The sequence below is a fragment of the Adelges cooleyi genome, unplaced genomic scaffold, assembly GCF_023614345.1.
Source record: "Adelges cooleyi isolate 19-005CV unplaced genomic scaffold, UGA_ACOO_1.1 ACOO_flye_CR_arks_rails_tigmint_CR_PRNA_9, whole genome shotgun sequence".
NCBI classification, from domain to species: Eukaryota; Metazoa; Arthropoda; class Insecta; order Hemiptera; family Adelgidae; genus Adelges; species Adelges cooleyi.
In genome coordinates this window covers 7,109,886-7,126,522 of record NW_026096579.1, presented here as the reverse complement: position 1 = coordinate 7,126,522, position 16,637 = coordinate 7,109,886, and the positions used below count along the sequence as shown (strand labels likewise).

The window sequence follows — 16,637 nt, the reverse complement described above, 5'->3', positions numbered from 1 at the left end:
TCTACCGAGGTGTCGTTACAGTAACCGTTAATCAAATACTACCAAATTGCAAATAAGCTAATCTGGGTCTTTGGGCCAAGGTGTTTTTTTTTTTTGACAGCCGGACTACCATGCCCCAGTGATGTACATTGTAAATTAGACAATAATATTATGATGTTTTTTAACAGTATTGACAACAGACAATCCGAACACTGTCAATGTAGACGGACACTATCGAGTATCAAAACAGTGTCTGCAAACATATTTTAAGCATGGTCAATTTACAATGTAATAGACAATAAAAAATGTTTTTTAATGTATTTGACATTCGTGTAAAAAGGAATAATAATACTCCAATCTTAATTTGATGTCAAGTATATTATGACGTACAATAGTTGTTTCATATTTTTTAGTAGTTAGAACATTTTATTTTTTTCAATATGCTTTCATTTTTACCTTTTTCCAAACCATTCGTTAACTACAACGGTAGCTTAAGTTAGGAGACGTTAGGTTAAGTTAGTAAAGTTAGGATAAACTTGTTTTGGTCTATTAAAATTTAATCAAATTCAAAATATTATTTCGTTTTTAAACATTTGGTTTTTGTTTTATATTTCATTTATTTACCACTTTTTTGCATCCTTCTGTTAAAATAAAATGTTAAAACTATTTTAAACTTTTTTTTTGTTTTCTTTATTAATTAGGTCGAATTAATAAAGTATACATACTGCATTGAAATTTACAGATTTTAATCGAAGATTTACTGATGTACCTAATGTTTGCAAACATATATTAGATGTGTCATGAGGAAGTTATTGTTTGTCCGACATTAACACTTTATAATTATGTTGTTTTAATATTTTTTTGTTGTAAATAATTTAAAAGAAATTATTGTTATGCAACATACTATTATTTATGCAGCTGTTGACGATTAACGAACGAATGCATACTTATATGTTGGTTTTCATCCAATTAGACAGATTATATTCTAGGGAAAGTGAATTAGCTCCAGGCTCTCGTGGTGACAAACCGTTTACATGGGAATTTCTATCAAAATCGATGGAAAGCCGGTAAAGATTTTTTTTTCTCTAAAAACGTGGCTTTCGTTCTGTATAATTTACCAGTCGTTTAGTATCTATGCTTGAAAAAATAAAATTAAGAAGAAATACAAGTGTGCTGTTTATTATGTTTTAATTCAACGGATATATGTTAATCAAATATTATATTATTATTGTGCGAAATTAAATATATTATCAATGTATGTGTAATCTTAATAACATATTATTATATAAATTCAATCTGTTGCAGACTTCTTTTTTTAGTTTATTTGTATGTACACATTATTGTATTTGTATGTGTGAGGAAGAGGTGTTGCACATATTAAAATGATGTCTAAAATTAACGTTTTATACTTTAGTTTTTTACGGTGGGAAGTATTTAAAGTGTTTTTTTAAATAAATTTAAATTATAAAGAAACCCGTAATTTTATGCCTTAACATAATGAAAAACCGTTTTCTAAAAAAAAATTTGGTAAATCTATGGTTCATTAAATTTATAACGGATCAAACATAAGCCACTTATTGATACTTAATGATTTAAAGGAACCACTAAATATTTAATGATTCGTTGAACATTAATCTTGCTGACAATGTAATTGATTACAACAAACAAATTTAATGTTTTTTTTGGTGATAATAATCTCCTGTTTTGTCATGTTGGCACAGCAGCAGCTAATCATCTACTAAGTTTTTATTTTTATTAAAATTAATAATTGTGTTTGGCAGTTCTGTTTTAATTAATTCCTGATGTTTACATTTGATGCTGGTCACTAATTCTCTATCACCCTTGGGTCCTTAGCGTTTTTAGTCTACTTAAAACAAATTTATTGTAAAAAATGTATAATCTGCAACCATAAAAAAAAACAAAATAAAGTAATAATTTAAGTACTTTCATAAGCTAATGGTTTTTTTTTTTACTTCCATTCAAATAAATTCAAAAACGTGGACTATAATATTAGGTATACTTTCGGAAATTATTTTGTTCACCTATTTTTTTTTTCACCTTAATAGTTTTACGGGCGGCGTTGACCAACTATAATGTATAATTAATTTATGTAAGTGAGATTAATGATCGTATACGGTTACCGTACTCTTAGATCATAAATTACAAGATTAATAGGAACCGGTTCAGCAGTTATGTGCTAGACATTGGGCTTGTATGTTTTAGCACGGTCTGCGGGCAAAGCAAATAATATGTTGTCGATTGTCGAACTGCTAACTACTGTGGTAAAAACGTAAGCACTTGAAGGAATGACGATTAAATTAAATTGTCATCGTGTCGGGTATTATAATCCGGACTGAAGTGAGGTATTTGTTATGTTGTTGTCTTACGGATGTAAATGTATGTATGTGATCGTTTCTTCGATGTCCGAGTAGTGTGTGCAGCTGACAGAGGATGAGACAGAGGGAGATAGAGTGCAGCAAAAAAAAAAAAAAAAAACGGGATGTGCGGTAATAAGCTATCCAGTAATGATGAAGTGATAAAAAAAATTATAAAAAAAAATAAATAAACCACACGAATAATAATATGTCTTCGACAAGTACCGATTGGTTGCACTTATTTTTTTTTTTCGCCCGCATTGTGTTCATTATATTATTATTATATTTTGTAGGTAAACGTACATATTTAAATTATCGACGGTGCGGTATTTTCAAATAAATTACAGAGACCGAAATGTTTTCACCGTTACGTATCAGACAATAGCCAACAACGATTACCTTCCGCTATTTTACCCATAGTGCACTTCTTATGGTCTCTCTCATAAGGTATCTTCTTCGGTCGCGTTGTCATTACACATGACAATAAAACAAAAAAAAAACCAGAAAAGAACTTGGGGTTTCCCAGCTTCTTATCTAACTTAAAGTTAAACTAAACGTATAGGTACTATTGTCTGTGGGTTGACGTTGAACTTCAGTCATGTCTCAAGTTAGCGTACAAACGTTTTGATTTCAATGGTAATCATTTTGGAAAAATATAGTTAATTATTATGTCGGTATTCCTGGCTTTGTCGTGCTCCCGCTAAATATCAAAAAGCCCGTCTTCTAAAATCTGAAGTTTACAGCGTTTAAAAGTGTACAAATTTCCAATAATTTTTAGGGATTTCTCAAGATTTCTAAAGATTTGTGCACTGATTTCCAAGAGTGATTTACCCTCTGCAAAAATGGTTTGTCCTAATACGATGCAAAGGCTTTGGCCTCATTACAGAAAATGTGTACAGCGAAACACTGACTCTTAGCCTCCCTCCCTATAAAATATTTGAGTGCTTAGTTCTTTTTTTCTAATATTGACGTACAAATCTTATGCGTCATTGGCTAACCCGTTTGCATGATTATAGTTTTAACAATATAATATTTTCTTATGTACAGTGATGTTTTCTAACAATAAATAAATTGTAATATATTCAAATTCGAAATGCATACTATAACGGAGTATAGAATTATTTTAACCTTTAATAAAATGTTAAGGTATAATAAATTATAATATGTATTAATGTTCAAAATAACTAAATTTTTAGCGGCATTTATAAAAAATGATCAATTTAACAACCTAGAATCTTATAATAAGATCCACATTTTTTTTCTTAATGAAATTCTATTATAAAAATCTTTAATGATATTTCATACACCTATAATAATAATACTGTGTTATTAATTTGTATTGTTAAGTTATTCATTTTATTTCTGTAAAAAATGTATTGTTGGTACTTCTGTAGACATTTTTGTACCAACGTTTTATTAAAATGTAAAGACAATTTTTAGAGTAACCAAATTCAACGCATACTCGAGTTGAAAACACATTAAAAAATCATTGATGGAAAAAAAATGAATTACTATACATTTATTACTACATAGCTTGTTTAAATCAATTTTGGTTTAAATCTATCGTTAAAAACAAATAAGCCTTTTATTCGGCGGTAGGTAATCTAACTTTGTGCTTTTAAAAACACTCAACTTAACTGTATTGTATTACTTAGTTGTATTATATAACTTCATTGTATTTATGCAACGAAAAACCATGTGTGCCAACTTTCCCGTTTGACATAATGTTAACATACTTTATCATAACGTCGTCAAATTCCCACGGCGTTTGTTTGTTTGTTTTTTAAAGTAGATTCGAATAAGATATCGGTTAAATTATATTTTAGTATAAAATAATTAGGACCTCGGATTGTATTATGGTTAAGTGTCGCCCAAAACTAGTATATTATAATAAGTATAAGAGCGGTAGTTTTTTTTCTCGGCAGAAGCGACTTAAACCTCGTACCTAGTACAAGTCAGTATATTATAGAAATAAAATATAAAAACGCGTTTCCTTATAGTTGTTGTTGTTTTTTTCTTCAGTTCTAGATGAAAAACGGTAACAAGATAAACGATCCGGGCAATTTGATCGGGATTTCAGACCGCTCTCCATATACCTACCCGTCACGTACAGTTGTGTAGTCAAGACAAACATATACCGGTATACATTGATAATAGTATGTACCTTACCCACAACGGTTTCCTTGGAATTAAGAAGCACTACTCTACCCGTATTGGTTCCATTAAGTGTTGTCACATAAATATTATTATTATAATAATGATAATAGTATAGTCTGAAGAGAAGTGAGTATCGTTGTTACAGGGTTAGGTACACGTTGAAACCTTAAAATGTTTTAATTAACATAAAAACTGTTTGATTTGATCACTGAGGAAGGATTGTCACAAGGAAGTATCCGTACAATGATGATACTATTAAGTGTGTGTGTGTGTGTGTGTGACTGTGTGTCCACATATTACCTAATGGAATTACATTTTTATCAAAAAAACTCGAGAGACGGTTTTCTTTATACAAAATACAACTCATCCCGATAACGCGGATGTACACATTTGTCATAGTCTCCGAACTCGTCAATGAAATGTAATATTAAAATATTATTACCCATTTGGGCCATGAGGGAATGAGGGTAAATCCTCATTAACAAAATATATCTTATAAGGATATTAGGTGCTTAGAATATCGTTTTACTTCTAATTAGTTAATTGAAAGAATAATTTCGAAAGTTATTGTTAGAAATTATTCGGATAAAATATTATCTTAAATAATTATTTAAACTTAAATGGGGTATTATACATACACTATTTACACAAGGATTTCAATTGTAATACTTTTTTTGATAATTTTCTTCTAGTTGTTATTCTTCATATGACGAACTAACAGCTATTATTTATACAAACATTTTTTATTCGAATCATGTTATTTGTAATTTTTAATTTTTACCGTTTTGAATTGGGTAATATTGACATTAATTTTCACTTTCAGGTTAGTAAGGTTTTCCTCTCGCCCCGCCTAGTTCCAGTTAATTCTAATTTATTATTTATTCGTGGTATTTCTGATTTGCTTACCAATGTACGTTTGCACCAAATGGTTAATTAAGTGCACTTTTCCCAAGTGTCCGAATACACACTAATAAATAAAAGAAAATTGCATAACTCCCATTGTTTGGGAAAATTAAAATATTAATTACTCGTATAGCGTTATAAGTCGCAGTATTTTTTTTTAAATTATAATTATTAGGTCTATGATGGGTAAAAAAAAATCTGACATACAACACCGTATAGTGTAGTAATTGCACCTCGACAATGTGATCTCGTTTACATTATTCACATGCGACCTACAGTGAAAGTGTGCGATAGTTTTAAATAATACTTATTATTATTATTATAATTATAATAACAATAAGTGATCCCTAAACATTTGAATTTGCACATAAATCAATTCTTGCTTCTAAACAACGGTCGATTTTCTTATTGATCACTAATTCAACAATAGCTGCATTTCATAACACTAACATTTCCCTCTTATGGGAACCGTTACACGATTTAGTGTATCGGTGAGAACGTTAAACGAAAATCTTATCTTTATCTGAATAAAAAAAAAAATACTAGAACATCATGTTTTCGTTTTGTCTATTTCAATTATAATCCAGGAAATATAGAAAATTAGGTAAAAACAAAAACAACTAAGTCATTATGCGAATTATTGTAGTGCTTACGGAATTCATCGAAATAAATCCCAAGGTTTATAATAATAATTACATAAATAATATGTTTAAAACATAATTGCACGTTTATTGTTCACTTTAAATGACTTTAAAAAATATTTTATTTAAAATTTTAAAATAAAATGTTATCTAAAAAAAAAAAATCATTATAATAATAATTTTATGTTTGTTTTAATTTCCTAAGTTAATAAGTATTTAAAATTAATATTTTAATTTTTCCCTTGGTGACATACCATAGGTCATTGGGATAAAAATATTTATTATATAGGTACTAGCTATTACATTAGTTGGTAAAATTTTGTACAAAACAATGTATTAGTTTATAAAAAGTAACCTATTATATTATATATATTGATAATATAGAATATTATAGAAAATTTCAATTGAATAAATTGTAATTTTATCGACTACTGTAGTACTACAATTTTATTTACATTTTCTTCGGCTTGTAAATAATGTAATTTTGTATTTTTAATTACTTCTGCGTTAAAATTTAACTCCTTGTCAAGTATACCGTTGTATTGTTATAGTATTAAGGCTTTTTATGTTATCTTATTTGTAAAATATGTGAATATTACCCGTTTAGGCGAAGTAGGTAAACATTTTAATGTATTTTACAATTAAAATAATTAAACAAAAAACTATTTTGGTTTTCACTTAGTTTAATTTCCTTATTATCATTAATTATACTATTAAAATATTATCCGGTCAAATGGGCCAAATGTGAGTGCATTTAAAAAAAAAAATAGTCAAAAAAACTAAAAAAAATTGTATTGACAACATTTGTTCATAAAGTAGTTAAAAAATTAAATAATAAAAAAACTGATATATTGTCTGTTATTTAAGGTCGAAAAAAGTACATTTACATTTGTCCCGTTTATTTACCTTTTCCGCACTTGAGCTTTTTCATTTAAGTTAACTATTTTTCCGTTCTTTCGAATTTAAATTTAAATAACTATATATATGTATATTTTCCACTCACTTGGCTATCCATACGCTGCAATATAGTCCTCATCGATGGTTGGGTGTGTTTTTTTTAACCAAAGAGTATGTGGTATTTTGAAAATTCCCTCTAAGCACGCATACGGAGAAGAACACTAGTCACACAGCACGTTTCGAACTGTCCGTTGGTTCTTCAGAGGAATCTTCGTTTTTGCGGTTGCCACTTCCCGAGGCCTAAGCAGTAGACTAGCGCCACTCTCCTCTGTCTGATCACGCCCCTCGTGTTGTCCAACGTTATATGTATATATACTGTTATTTTTATTTACACAATATATATAATATAATTAATTTAATTTTTTTAAATCTCCAAGATTTTACAAAAAATATCATACTTGAAATATATTTTCATATATACCTAAAAAAAATATAATAAATGTTAAATATATATCTCCAACAAAATAGAAAGGACTATAAAAATGATGAAACTTGAGTAAACTGTCATTCAATTTCAATATAGAGTATAAGCATTGGTGCGATTACAGGAGGTAGACACAGTGTGTTAGACACATTCAAACACATAAAATGTTTATGGTGAAAAGTCAAAAAGCCTTAACTTTTATATTAGATTTTTTTAGAGGGAGATTTATTGATTAGTTTATTACAAACTTGTAGAGTTTTGAGTGTAGCTAGACCCGGAGAGTGTAGCTAAAAAGTCCCTTTTTTCGAAATGGCAATTTTTTTTAAAAAAACTACATTTTAACAATTTTTTTTAAATTTTAAAACTTTTTTTGTGTAAAAATGATCAAATAAAAGTTTTGCAGACTGAGAAATTTTATACAAAAGGAGTTAAATATACATTCGAATATACGAATTTTGACTAAATATTTATTTTTTAAACTACACACTTATTTTGTTTTTAACATAGTTAATCGTATATACCCCCCTAAGCTTTAAATTTGGCAAAATTAAAAAAAATAATTGAACTTAAATGAGTTTAGGTGATAAATTTCCAAATTAAATTATAATAATTATTAAATTGGTACCTAACTGAAAATATTGTTAAAAGTAATTTGAGTTTTGACAAATGTGAACTTTTGTCCTCTGAAATATGTTCCCATAAGTTTTCCTAGCTAATAAGTTTGGTCCCAGAATAGTAGGCCGATACCTCCTTAGTCCAGGTCTGGAATTTTATTCAATTTGTTCACAATTTCCAAGGTACAAAATTAAGTAAACACCATTTACAATTCTGTGTCAACTTTTTAAAAACAATAAACTACACATATGACTAATGGATACAATATAACATTATCAAATAATACAAAAAAATAAACAGAATAGATAAAAACTAAATGCATATGTATCTATTTGAAAATATCCAATGTTCTACCCTTAAAGATATTTTAACCCGTTGAGTCGTAGTGGTGTATTATTAAAACTACCTTTTTAATATTTATTTGTTTGTTCCGTCGTGGTGGTGTTTTATTAAAACCACCATCAGCCGATACCATTGGCCACACCGTAACTGAAAAAAAAAACGTTATGATATTATGATATTTATTTTAATAAAAAAATATAAGTGTTCAAGATTTTTTTTAAAAGTTACTCAAAGGGAGATTAGATTTCTAAATTACTCAAAAATCATTAGCTGTCTAGAAAAGTCAGAATTAAATTATCTAAGTTCAAGAAAGTTCAGCACATCACACTTTTTTCGGAATTCCAAATAGATAAAATATAAGTTTTTGAAAAAGTCAGGTGTTTTTTTAGTAATTCTAAGAAAAAATAACCAAAAATATATATTATTAAATACATTATCACTGTATAATAAAATAAGTGAACGACTAACGAGCGAGGGAAAGTTAATCAATAAATCATCATTTATTTTTATGACTTAATTTTTTTTATTAGATGCGACATTCTTAAGCACATACAGAGTATATTAATTTTAGAAAATATAATAAAATCTGAAAAATGTAGTTTCAGTCGTAGAAAAAGTTAAGTAAAACAATGTTTGGTAATTATCATTAAATATAGCTAAAGAAGCCAATTTAGAAAATATTTCTTCTTTTTAATCGTTCCTCAAATTTGAAATTATAACGATAATTAAAAATTAATTATTACTAGGTAATTGTGGTTAATCCATAAAATATCAGTGTAGAATTTGTGAATTATGTATATGATGTTTCTTTAAGTGTGTAGGTACATGTACTTCTTCAAAGAAAGAGTATGCAAAGAGTGCAAATGACAACAGTGATCTAACCATATAAACAGAAAAAATGATAAATGTACTTTGGTCAACTTGGTCAAAATATGTGTAAAATAATAACATAAAGTAACAAAAATGCAATTTTAAAGATAACTCCCTCGACAAAACATTAATTGAGAATTAGCTAAGAAATTTCAAATAAAAAACTTAAAAATTATAAAAGTATTGCCTATACTATAGCCTAATCATACCGAGAGGTTAAAATTTTAAGTATGTAATGTGTCCTTTTGTTTTGTTGTTATTTACAACTAAACTTTAATAAATATATATTTTTTTTTAATTCAATTTTGAGGAAAATCAAAAGTTTTTTTTTATTTGTGTAAAAAATATTGAAATATTAAAAAGAATGGTAACAAAACCGTGTTGAATCGTAAGGTACGGATTACCTCCTGGCGTTTTATTCTCTGATGGTATTACATCAAGGTGAAATTACTATGCAAAAAATTGTATTCGTTGGTTTTTTTATTAAAAAAAAAAAAAATCATGTTCTTAGGTATTTTTATTTTTCACAACATTTAAGTAGGTTAGCCATTGCGATGACTGCTAGATATGAACCATTGTTTTACCTTGTACAGGAAATCCAAGAGGAATGAAAGTATAAACCACCGTAGGTATAGCCCACTCTGAACTGAGGAAAATTGTGTCTGTGCAATACAATTTTTTTTTCGAAGTCAAGACATATTAATAATAAGTATTATTATCATTACTAGTTACTACTAAGCTGTTTGATGTGCTTTAGTGATAATAAATCATAACGTTATAACTGATATCTAGTACCGATATGTGTTGTAGTTTATACACATTTTGTGTAATCAAATCTATTGGAAAATAGTATTATCATTTTGTTTTTTTTTTTTTTACTGCTTGTCTATTCATCATAATATTGTCCAATATCGCCCACGAATCATATTAATCCCAAATCTAGACAAGCTGTTAAATAATAATGATAATGACGTTATTTACCTATGTTTGTTTATCAAATTAGAGCGTGAAAAAAAATCACAGTTTTTAATTTTCCTGATGTACCTGGTCACTTTACAGATCTTATCTAGCTGTATATCTATAGATCAGATTGGATTTTAATAATAATAATGATAACAATAACAGTAAGAGTGAAGATTAGAATGGATAGGATAATTATTGTGGATTTTCTACGTGGTAAATTGAATTTCACGAGCATCTTGTTTTCGACTTTGGAATTAAGTAGTTAGAAGGTGCTGTGTTTATCAGGTTATGGGAATTTCATTGTTAGCGGTTACTGTTTAAGAAACACGGTTCTCACTTCTCAAACCCAGAATAAAAGACTGTGGCGTCCGGTAATAAGTGACCATAATAACAATAATAATATTATAGTATACTAACATATTGTTGACGGTTATATTATGAAAATATTTACCTTGAGTTATTATATTATTATAATATACAAATTCAATTCAATAATATTATAATAATTTTAGAGGTAATATAGGAATTTTGTTCGTTTTTTAAAACTTAAACAATTTGTTGCATTTTAAATAAAATACTTTACTTCATAACGTTGTAACGAATAATAATTTATTTATAGATTTTTACTGTAAATTATCATACTGTATTATGGTTTCACCTTAATATTATACCAAAAATATGTTTTTTGAAAAGTAATCAACAAATTTTCACATTTTTGGCTCTACAGTGTCCCATTCTTGATGGAGAAAATTAACAAAAATCATTAACTCAGGTGGTCTAATGTAGTGATGGGAATCCGAAAATCCGGATTTTTCAAAAAAACGCTTTTTAAGTCATTTGAAAATCATATAATTGTTAAATACTATTACAATATAAAGATGTGTACCTAAGTAAAATTTGTTGATAAAAATTTTTAAAAAAAACTCTTAACTTTGTCTATAAAATGCTTTTGGATTTCGGATTCCGGATTTTCGGATTTCAACAAATCCGATATTCAAAAGCAGTTTATCTCTTTGGTGTTTTGTTTTATTTTCACATATTTGTCAAAAAAATGTTACTTAGACATAGAGCTTTATATTGTAAAATTATTTAACAATTAAATGATTTTTAAGTAGCTTAAAAAGCGTTTTTTTGTGAAAATCCGGATTTTCCTATTCCCATCACTAGTCTAATGTGTTCTTCGCCCAACACAACCCCCAAAAATGTTTTTATTTTATTCTAGTCAAACTTTATCTTAAACATATTTCGAACAAAATCTATACAAAACTAAAATTCAAACTAAAACTTAATCCAAAAAATATATTATCGGTGTTGTAAGTTGAAATAAATGTATAAAAAAAAACTAGTTTTAATATCAAATTTAAAACTATACATACAAAATATGTAGAAAATACTATACCATATATGTATTAGATAAGATAGATAATGTATTTTCCTTAATATAAGTTATGGCCTGGTTGGGGTAAAAAAAAATTATTAAAAAAGAAAAGAAAATGACATACATATACTGTATTGGCATTTTAAATAAAATTAATTTATGCAATTATTAATCAATTTAATTAGATAGCCGTTTTTAAAAAAAAATATTATATAGTTTACCAATATTTACTGTACCTATAATATATATTAATTATTATGCTAATGCTTAGTGTTTCTTAATTCTTAACAAATTCGTATAAATAGTGTAAATAATAGATTAACTTGTTGTTGAACATATTATATTGCATAAAGTCTATGCAATATTTTTGTACTCTTGGTCCTGTCTATCTCGCAACGAAATCATTTTTTATTAGCCTTACTAATTGGTATTTATTTAGATGAAAACATGTTTACACACACTCTAAATATAATATTGATTAGGTACCTATTTAACAAATTATGTCAATTATTATGAAGTGATTTATGTAAATCATTGGAAAATTTAGGATACTTTAATTAGACTAATAATTAATAAAATACAGAATCTTAAAAGATATTGGACTATTAAAAAATTATTGAATATTCTTTATACATTTTACATCAGAAAAAAAGTATTTAATTAAATATCATAATTAGAAGCTTACTTAAAAATGTGCATTGAAAACTAAACATTTAAATTAAGATTAACACATATCAAAATCATTTTAAAACGAAAAACATTTTAAAATTATGTTATGTCTTTTGGAACGATACATACGTTTCGTTCCAAGAACTTTAAACTTTATTTTACATCTTCCCTAACGACATTACTTGACTTTAAAATGATTTTTATTAACTTTTTATTTTTAGTTAATAATCAGTTAGGTTTTCTGACTATTATACTGTCAACAATTTCAATCAATGTCTGTTGTAGTTATAACAAACAATGGAAATTTTGGCTTCAAAATTAAATTCCTGTAAATAACTAATTAGTTAGACTGAATGTGTGAGTGATTGTGTGAACAGACAATTGAACTTGATAATAAATATTTCATTATTTTTAAACTGATTTTCGAAAATTAGTGAACATTTCCACTTTCTTAGCCTGCACTACTAACTACTATCCTGCATCACTAATAATTATTAACAATAAATATAAATCTAAAAATAGTAAGTCGAAGGTATATTTTTTATAGATACTTAAACAATAATTTACGCGATATAAGCATTAAGCCCGAATTTAATTTGAATCAATTAATGTGAAAGTAAAACTATTAACAATATAATTAATTTATCGATAGCACTATCATAACAAAACAAATCATGCGAAAAGTTTAGTTTGTTATTCTTGATACGAGTAATTAGCACTGTATAATGTGCACGAGGTTAAGTTCTCAAGCAATTAAGTGAAAGGTTATCAAGTTCCTAGTTGAAGGTATTATAGCAACAATATCAGCAATGGGCGCGTTTGTCCATTTTAGTGATCACATACATTTTAGTACATCGTTTGGGTTTCCAAATACACCACATTATATTATAAGCCGTTCAACTTCAAGAAATCAATCGATTTTCAATTACTGTGTGCATTGAGTGTATTGTATAGCTTTTTTGGAAAATGCATATAACCTCTAAGGTATAATATTATAATAATTGTTTGTTTTTGTACATTTAAAACATTTTATTTTTCTTATTGATCGGTGTTGATTTTTTTTTTTAGATTTCTATCTTATGCATAATACTGGCCGTATGTCTTGCTGCACTGCCGACTAGTGCTAGTCCACCGGCTAATCAATCTAGCATAGTGGCTAGTGATTTGCCCGGCGTGACCACAACGTTCACAGACAAAAATGGTTACACTGTCACACATGTAAAGAAAGAATATGTTGATAACCGACCCGGACAAACGTTCAATGTATCCGTGATCGAAATAACCAAACGGTTGCCAGATGGTGGCCCGAAAAGTATAAGATAAGAACTTAGATTCGGCCTACATCCGTTCAAAAACCATTGGAAATCGGTCGTTATTTTTTTTTTTTAATAAACTGCATGTAATCCGTGTAACGATTTGATATTGTTTTTTTGTTAATTTGTTGATAATTTAATAAATACCAAATGTATACTCTCTGTATACTCATAGAGGGTGATCTTACTCCGCCAAAATGACCAACCTAACGACGTATAAGAGGTGAATTTATTGTATAAATCAAAAATGATTGTAGTTGTCACAATCAAATTCAATATTGTTGCCCGTTTATGTTATGTTAGCATTCGCGAATTTTGTTAATATTTCATGTTTTTTCCATGTACACAGGTGACATGCTCTACCGGTTGTATTTTGTTATTCATTTTTATCAAACAGAGCTAGTGCAAACAAACATTAGCCCAAAAACTAAACATTGAATCGAATCGACCTGAATTTACATTAAAGCAAAAAAAAAAAAATTGCCTATTTAAATTTCCACATACTTTTGAAAGGCATAACGAATATTATGTATCCACCAATGTATAATATGCTAACAACGGCTAAGGTAATACAATTTTTTTGGCTTTATGTTTGGACCTTATACACCTATTCAACATCAATTACAACTTTTTTAAAAGATAAACAAAAAACATACTAAGCAAGAAACAGATGTCATTTAATACTAATAAAAAACGCATCATTGTAAGCCCATTATATTTTGTTTTAAATCAAAATCTTTCTTTTGACAAAAATGAATTTGCGCTAATTTCATAAGCCTTTGAGTATGAGCTTAAATGCCTTGAGTATACTTTTTTTGACACTGTATGCGTTTAGTTGCCTTGTACATAATTTTCTGAGATTGTCATAGACTTTATGAAACATAAATTTGCACATGTTTTTCAGTTAAAAAAATATAACACCATCGTACGATATCGAAAACAACTTATGGTTCGATCTGTAAACACTGCTGAATTATTAAATCACAACAAACCGTGTCCTAAATAACGAAGAAAATATCGGTCAACCGAGTTTCGCACATATTTTAGCTATAGTTTTACGAAAAATTATAAATTGTGTTTATATATTGCCTTAATGAGCAAAATTATACGTAGAGTGGTTAGAATAGGATAATATGCAAAGCTTCTTTTGTTTAAATTAGAAATATATTTTAAAATATAGCTAGAAAAATGTTTTTCCACAACTTAAAATAAAATATTATTATAGATTTATGTTGTACAAAATCCGTGACCAGACCGAAAACGCCTGTAAAATGAATGTGCTTTGATTCTTGTTCTAACTACTTGAAGTACTGTGTAATTATTATTTTTCAGCCTCACCGTGACAATATAATATATATGGTTTTTTACTGTACCGCACAAATTAATCCCAGCTCTTTTAGTTCAAAAACAAAACTATAGAAACCGTTAAAAAAAACCAACCACGAACGTTTTTCAGTGATATTGCAAAAAATAATGAGCTATAAAAACAATTATTTTTACAATAATTAAATTATAAGAAAAACTTTTTTGCCGACATAATCCGCGTACTCGTCATCGAAGCTATATATAGGTATAATAATATAAATTGGAATGAAGCATATTAAAAGTCTTGTCTGGGTACTAGCTGTTGATCACTGCCGACACTGTACTGTATGTGTACAATATAATAGTAATAATAATATACAGGGTAATCCATCTGTTGTAAGACACTCATTTTCACGAAAAATATGAATATTTTGTAGGTTATTCTCCCCCCCCTTCTTGTAGGTACATTTTTTACTATATTTTTCAACACACGGAAAATTGTTAACATCATCCCATAATAATATGTGGGTAATATGACTAGCTACTTTTTTTTTATCAAATGCAATCACATATTTTCAAATCGACGCATGGGTAGTAAAAAAAACTAAATTTTGAAATTGTCGTTTGACTTATGACTTTCTAAAAATTTGATCAATATTTGTTCGGTTTTTTAAGACAGTAGTTCAGCGGGTTCGATTAAACAATAACATTGACACTGTCACCGATAACCAGACATAAATATCAATAGTTGGACATTTTTTTTATATATTATATGGATAAGCGATTTTACACCTTCCTGCTTTGAGATAATGATAGACGAGCGGTTCTTATCTACCTATTCAAACACAGTGACGGCTACTAGTCTAAGTAATAACAAAGAATAGATGAAACTTGAAAGGTCACTTTCAATGTACCGAAAAAAAAGTGACGGCGATTTTGTGACAGACTATTTAGTATTATAATAATATGTTTTATCTAAACACAGCAATTAATAATAATAATGTATGGATATAACATTGTAGTGGTGTTGTCTTAAGAATATGGCCGCCGCGTTATTGTGTGAATAATTGTTTAAAAATGTTTGTCTACATATTTGAGAAATATAAAACCATATGTTCCCATTTGAAAAAAACTAAGTCCATACTTCTTTTACGTGTAAGGTGATGAAGATAGCAATTTTCTAAGTATTGGAAAACGCGTGTCTACCTGCATAGGCGCAATTTCGATAACAAAAATTGACGGTGCTTAAGCTCTGCATTTGCCATGAATTTAAATTTGAATTTGAATGAATGAGGTTAATGTTTTTTTGAGCAAGGATGTAGTCTACAAATTGTTTACTCAAGGATGTTGTATAGTAATTTATCATTTAACACTTTAGTTTATTAGCATTTTAATTTTATAACAAAAACTAAAGAAAATATATGCAATATTACATTTTACAGGTATTTTATACAAGAGTTATATGCTTTGCTTTTTCTGCAGATATGTCAATAATTTTGTTTATGTTAATTAAATTTGTCATATACCTTTTTCCATTTATGGTATTGGGCAAATCTGTAAGTCTGTCTTGTCTCATTGAAACCCTAAGCCAAATCTTTATTTTTCTTGTGCTTATTTTTAAATTAGAGTGCTAATACCCCCTAAGCAATCCCACACCTTGCGGCTATGCCTACCTACAAGTATGGGGGAAAAGGTTCACATTTTTCCAGAAAACAAGTGTCTTACGACAGATCACCCTGTATACAC

At 27.9% G+C, this 16,637-nt stretch overlaps 1 protein-coding gene and 1 long non-coding RNA gene across 2 annotated transcripts in view; one reads left to right on the top strand and one right to left on the bottom strand.

Annotated features, from left to right (window-relative positions):
* The window catches only part of LOC126846916 (uncharacterized), a 32,806-nt gene extending 25,577 nt beyond the window's left edge, over positions 1 to 7,229 (bottom strand). Inside the window, exon 1 of the mRNA XM_050586782.1 lies at positions 7,059 to 7,229. The gene's annotated coding sequence lies outside the window, so the exon portion shown is untranslated. The remainder of the gene's footprint in view (positions 1 to 7,058) is intronic.
* Positions 7,230 to 13,117: 5,888 nt separating this feature from the next.
* Positions 13,118 to 13,760, top strand: LOC126846923 (uncharacterized). Its single transcript, XR_007686945.1, has 2 exons — positions 13,118 to 13,257; positions 13,342 to 13,760. It is a non-coding gene; the product is annotated as an uncharacterized LOC126846923 (long non-coding RNA).
* Positions 13,761 to 16,637: the final 2,877 nt, after the last annotated feature.